General features: G+C 53.9%; 1 pseudogene across 1 annotated transcript; it reads left to right on the forward strand.

Annotated features, from left to right (window-relative positions):
- Positions 1-4,490: 4,490 nt before the first annotated feature.
- LOC103806883 lies at positions 4,491-5,213 on the forward strand (annotated as a pseudogene). The gene has a single exon (XR_624779.1). The product of XR_624779.1 is annotated as a GTP-binding protein Rhes pseudogene (transcript).
- The last annotated feature ends 1,227 nt before the right edge of the window (positions 5,214-6,440 follow it).

Consider the following 6,440-nt stretch of genomic DNA (forward strand, 5'->3'; position numbering starts at 1 on the left):
AAGGCCATTTGGATTTAATCTCTGGCAGAGGCAGGTTTAACTCTCTCTGGTGCAGCTGGATGTCCCCACGCTGGGGTGAGGACCTGTCTCCCTGACCTTGGTACTGGCAGCAGAAGCAGACAGGCATGTCACTGCCAGCCCTCTCCTCCCCTCTCCTGTTTTTGCCTGGTCTCCCATCCAGGCTTTATTCTTGGTAGGAGAAGCTTCACCCCACGAGGTTGTTGTGCAGCCATGGCCTGCAGTGAGGGACAGCAGCTGGGGACACACCAGGCAGTGCTGACAGTGTTGCTGGGGCTCCTCATTACTGCCCACTTCCTTCTCACCATCTCAGCTGGAAAGCTGGAAAACCCTGTTGAGAACGCAGTTGCTCTCACGTACACCATGAATTTAACCATGGGAAGAAGCAGGAGGCAGGGGAACGAGCAGGTGACATGGGGTAGAAGCATCCTGTATGTACAGGCTGCTCTTGTGGCCACGGTGTCTTGTTATGGGGTGCAAAGCCACAGGGCGGTGGGGGCTCCAGGCACCCCATTGCAGAGGTCAGCACTGCATCAGCTCCAGAAGCTTCCAGATACTGACCCAGGCTCATGGGAATGAGTCATAATGCTGCAAACTGTTCATCACCACACTTTAAATGATGCTCCACTGCTCTGAGCAATGGGCAAGGCCATGGCTCCCATCACCACGTGTGACCTGCAGTCCTGCTCTGCTTGCTGGGCAGCACAGGTCACTGGAGCACTGTGTCCAGGACTGGAGCAGTGCCCAGCACCAGCAGCTCCAGTGCTGTGCCTGGGAACATTGCAGCCTCCGTCCCCTCTGAACTGTGACAGCTGAGAATTGAGATATGAGCTCCCTGAAAACACATCCAGACACAGCACAGGCTGTTCCTGAAGTGTGCAAGTTGTGTTACAGCTCAGCTGTGTCCAGCAGTGGAGCTGGGGAGCACTTGGACAGTGGGAAGGGTTTGTGTGCTCTTTTGGCTTCCCCTTCAGTCACTTTAAGGCACCAAACATAAGCTTGTGAGTGAAATAAGAATGAATGTTTGTAAAAGATATTGCAAACCTTTTCAGGACATTAGGAAATTGGCTTTTTCCAGGTGCAGGGGTCCATTCCCCTCCTCTGTCCTTGTCTCTGTGCCTCCCTGGTCCCTGCATCTGGAGCTATGCCCCAGCTCTTCCCCACCAGCACATGGTGGGAAGCAGCAGCCTACACAGTATTTTCCATCATTCTGTCCCTAACTGCCTTCTCCTGATTGTCAAAGGCTCCCCAGCCCACAGGGGCTGTGCTCAGGCTGGGATTGACTGGTGTTCATGGCTCTGCTAGCACCCCAGCACTGACTGGGACCCTGGGGACCATCCCTCAGCACCCCCTGGGGTATCCCACTGCTCCATGTCTGTTGGGTTTGGAGTAACAATGACCACAAACATACATCAAGTGCCTCTTGCTCCCAGCCTGCCTGTGGATGCTGAATGTGTAACTCCACATGCCCCAAACCCACTCCCCAACTCACTCGTGCTCCTTCCCAGCTCCTGCCCATCACTGCTGTCATCCCTTCATCCTTCCTCCTACTGCCTGTTCTCTTCCCTGCCCTGCTCAAGGCTCTTTTCCCTGCTCCCTTGCAGGCAACTCTCTGCCTCCCTCCCTTCCTCATGCCCTTGCCTCCTGGGGCATCACGGTCCTCTCTCCCATGGGCACAGTTCAGGGCACACTCCAGCTCAGTGCTGGCAGAGGCTTTGCCCTGCCATGCTCCAGTCCCCACGGGCACAGCACATGCCCTGGGTGCAAGATCCAGCACTCCACCTGCACCATGAAATCCCACAGGGGAAGGATCCATAGCCCTGTGAAAGCCACGAGCCATCTCAGCTCTGCTTTCCATCCCAATGGGTCCCTGCAGACCAATGCTCATGGGGTGCAGGGATTTTCTCTAGGACTTGTCCATGGCTGTCCCCAACTCCAAGTGCCCACAAAGGCCCTGTGAGTCTTGCCCTGGGGGAAACACAGACTGAAATACTCTTATTTTTTATATATATTGGCAGCCTGCTGGCCATTATATGCTGGCCGGCCTTGAAAAATATGGAATTTAGGGACATCACTCTGGGCACAAAAGGCTGCAGTGGAAAACAAACCTCTGTTCATCCTTCCCTGCCTCTTCTCTTCCCTGCACACAGTCCCCCCGCTCTGCTTTCCCTGCTGTCAGAGGCCATAAGCTCATAGGGAACGAGCTATCCATGCAAAAGGCCTTTGGAAATATTCATTGCTCATCTCCTAACAAGATTACTCTGAAATCCTCCATTGCTCTGAGGGAGATTTAAAACCTTTCAGGCTCTCGGTAACCATAGCAGCACAGATGTGAGAACTGAGGGGAGACAAGTGATGTGAAAAAAATCATTGGGGCTGCACTGCCGGATCTGTGTGACTGTGTGTGACTGTGTGTGATCACAGTGCCACATCTCTTTGTCACACACAGCCTGGGCTGCCCTTCGCCCTGTCCACACCATGCAGGACATTTCCACCCTTGCAGAAATGACCCAGACCAAGGACAGTGGCAGTGATGGAGCCAGTGCTGCTCCCACAGCACCAGGGTCACCTTCCCAGCTGCAGTTTGGGAAATCTCCATGACTGGCATTGCTGCTTGGCCTTTGCCAGTGTGTCCATCAGCTCATGGCTCCTTCACTGCCAGTGCTGGTGGATGGTTTATGGCCAGGATGGGGTGTTTGGTACCCAGGGATCCCATTCCCTCCCTGAGTTCCTCCTTCACCCTGGGGATCATTTCTGCACCTGTGAGAGACATTGGATGTTAGGAGTTTGAACAGATCCATATTTTGAGGTCCTTTGGAATGAAATGCTGGGAAAATGAGCAGCAGCAAGAGCATCACGGTCTCCCAGCACATCCCAGGAGCCTGCTGAGTTCTGCTATAACCAGCTGGGAGGCACCATGGGAAACCTCTTTCATCTCCTCTCTTCAAAACCCCTGTCACCATGTCTATCTACATACACACAGAAAAGCACTAACCAAACCCTTTTCTATTAAAACAAAAGGGGTTGGCTTTAAACAGCTTCCAAAAACTGGGGTAAGATTGTTTGTCCTGCCTTACTTCCTCACTCTCTTTAGTTCATCATTTCCATTGATGCTGATGGCACATCAGGCACCAAAACACCATCACTGCTTTGTTCACTTGCCTATACCCAGCACCCTCTGCTCATCCACCTCTTCTCCTGGTTTTTAGCCTGCTGAAGTCCTACCTACATCCTCAGCTCCTTCCAGCTCAGTCCTTGGCATTGCCTTTGAGTTCTCCTCATGGCACAGAAAGTCTTCCCAGAAAGAGCTTCATGATGCTATGGGTACTGGACACCAATCCCATTGCCAATTCTGCTAGGAACTCAACCTTCCCCTTCTCCCAGGGCAGGCTGAGACCAGGACAGGACTCTGCTTACCCTGCTATAATCTCTTGGCTCTCCTGATAATAAGATCAGTTAGGGAAAGCTCTTAACATGGCTAAAATGCAACAATAATTGAGGAATTAAGAGGCAGAAATAATTGTTGTGAAAAGGGTTTTGAAACCAACAGAATAAATTCAGCCAGAACTAAACACTGGAACTGGTACTTGGCTACGGAAAATGCATTAAAGCTACAAAAATACACCCACACACGAATTCAGGATAAAAACTTCTTTTAACTTTTGAGCAAGTTCCCTTTGTACTTGCACTTTGCATAGATCAGCTGCTGAAACGACTCAAGCATGAAATGGAAGGTGATTGAGGAGGAAACACACCCAAACAGGGCAACCATCACCTCTAGAGCAGCACTGCTCCCAGGTCAGGGCTGCAGGAATCTGCTCCTGGAGCTCACAGGGCATTGTTTTCAGGGAGATTTTATTACCCCTCCTGGTTAAATATTTCATTAAGTCACAGGCTAACTGACAGATGAATGTGGAGGTTATGACGGATGGGAGAGTTTATTTTTCCCCTCCAGTCAAATATTTCATCGCTTCACCGAAGACTTGGGCACGTTTGCTGCAATCCTGTCTGCAAACAAGTTCCCAGCCCCAGGGAAACGCAAGGAACGGTGTGAGTGGCACTGTCCAAGCCCTGATGTGTCTGGCCATGAGCCACCTGATGGGTGGGGATCAGCACTGAGTGCCAGGAAACCCCCAGTGATCTCCAGGGGGGACAGCAGTGCGGGTGGCTGTGACGCTGCTCCCTGCACTGCCAGCAGCACTGCTGGTGTAAGAGCCTTGTGCAACGCAGTGCACAGAGCTCCAGGGCTGGAGTGGCTTTCCAGGACTGAACTCCACGGATTGGCCCGGAGCACCCTGCTCTCCTCCCTCCTTCAGCACCCACAACCCACGGAGATTGGACAGCCTCGTGCCACATGGCAGAGAGGAACTGAGATAAAAAAATGAGCCGGACTTGGGGATTGTAGAGTCCACAGCAGAACAGCTGGGAGAAGTTTGCAGAGCACCGAGCTCCTCTGGCTGCACTGAGGACAGGCAGACAGACAAATACCAGAGCTGCAGCCACGCAGGGACACCTGTGGGGTGAGCAGCAGCTGCAGAGCATCCTGTGCCCTCTGTGCCAGCCATGTCCCTGGTGGTGAAGGAGAAGAACCATGTGCGGTTGGTGTTCCTGGGTGCTGCTGGCGTGGGCAAGACATCCCTGATCCGTCGCTTCCTGCTGGACACCTTCGAGCCCAAGCACCGGCGCACGGTGGAGGAGCTGCACAGCAAGGAGTACGAGGTGTGTGGGGCCACGGTCAAGGTGGAAATCCTGGACACCAGTGGCAGCTACTCCTTCCCAGCCATGAGGAAACTCTCCATCCAGAACAGCGACGCCTTCGCCCTGGTCTATGCTGTAGATGACGCCGAGTCCTTCGAGAGCATCAAGACCCTGCGGGAGGAGATCCTGGAGGTGAAGGAGGACAAGTTCCCTCCCATCGTGGTGGTTGGCAACAAGGCAGAGAGCGGCGGCGAGCGGCAGGTGCCGGCGGAGGACGCGCTGTCGCTGGTGGAGCTGGACTGGAACAGTCGCTTCGTGGAGACGTCGGCCAAGGACAACGAGAACGTCCTGGAGGTCTTCAGGGAGCTGCTGCAGCAAGCAAACCTGCCCAGCAGGCTCAGCCCAGCGCTCTGCAAGAGGAGGGAGACCCTGCCCAAGGAGCAGACACTCAGGCCACCCATGAACAAGACCAACAGCTGCTCGGTGTGCTGAGCCGGCGCGCGGGGCGGGAGGAAGGCGCCGGTGGCAGCGGCACCAGCTGGAAACTCAGGTGGGCTGGGTGGGGAGAGGCACTGCCTCGGTCAGAACTAACCCTGCTGCCTCCCACCCCTTCCCTCCTCTTCCCCACCCAGCCCACCGGGAGCGGTGGGGGTTGGAGACAAGGAGGAGGGAGCTGGAAGGGACTCTCGTTGCTGAAGGGTGCGGGGAGAGGGTGGATGCCCCAGCAAGGCAGGAGGTTCACCTGGGCACAGCTGTCAGCACTGTGGGAGCTGCAGGGCAGGCACAGGCAGCTCCTCCAGCACGAGGCAGCGTGGACAAACAACAGGGCTCTGCATGGGAAGACACACGTGGGCATTGCAGCTGCACTGCCCCCACCAGTGCCACCCTCCCGGGGCACGGTCAGCTCCTGTGTCACCTCACCCCAGGCACCTACAGCCTCCCAGCACAGCTACAGCAACCACGGCAGATCCAGTGTCTGAAGTAGTTCTGAGTTTGTTCCTGGCGTAGAGCATGTGATAGGGTGGTCTGTGCATTGGTTTGGTTTTCTCTGTTCTCATTTTGTTGGTTTGGGTTTTTTTTTAAGCATTCCCAATAAAGCCATTGTGCAACGTGGAGCTGGAAAATGTCTGGGTTTCTTTCTCCTGTATTTCAAGTGCCGCAGTGCCTGACAACAGTGGTTTATGCCCTTATTGCTGCATTTTGCCTTCCCTCTTCCACACTCCATCCCTATCTGGAGTGTCCTGGCACTGGCAGAGCCACCCCAGCTCTCCAACCTCCCCTGACAGTGCCAGGAAATTCAGTGTTAGATTCTCCTGATGATTTAACCACACTGAAGTTTTTACCAAGCAAGAGAAACTAACACTAAACCAGCTTTTCCCACCTCCAACTACAGAAAATAACCACCAGCCATTAAAAGACAGCTGAGCCTCTGAAACAAAAACACAAACAAGGTAAAAGGAGGTAATAAATGGAGTGGGGGAAGGCACAGAAGGGCTGTGTTTGCTGTGCTTGAGTGTGTGCTGCACTGATTTACTCTCTCCTTGCACAGCCTGTCCTTGTGGTAATGAGCACTTATCCTGCTCAGCAGCCACACACCCCTCAGAAATGAAGAAATTAAAGCTCAGTGGATTTCAGAATCATCTCCCCTGGTCCAGATTTGAAGGATATATACAGCCTGGGGTCCCCAGCTTGGAGAAGCCCAGCCCTAGAGGATGGTGTGTCCC

The sequence above is a fragment of the Acanthisitta chloris genome, unplaced genomic scaffold, assembly GCF_000695815.1.
Source record: "Acanthisitta chloris isolate BGI_N310 unplaced genomic scaffold, ASM69581v1 scaffold28047, whole genome shotgun sequence".
Taxonomy (NCBI): Eukaryota; Metazoa; Chordata; class Aves; order Passeriformes; family Acanthisittidae; genus Acanthisitta; species Acanthisitta chloris.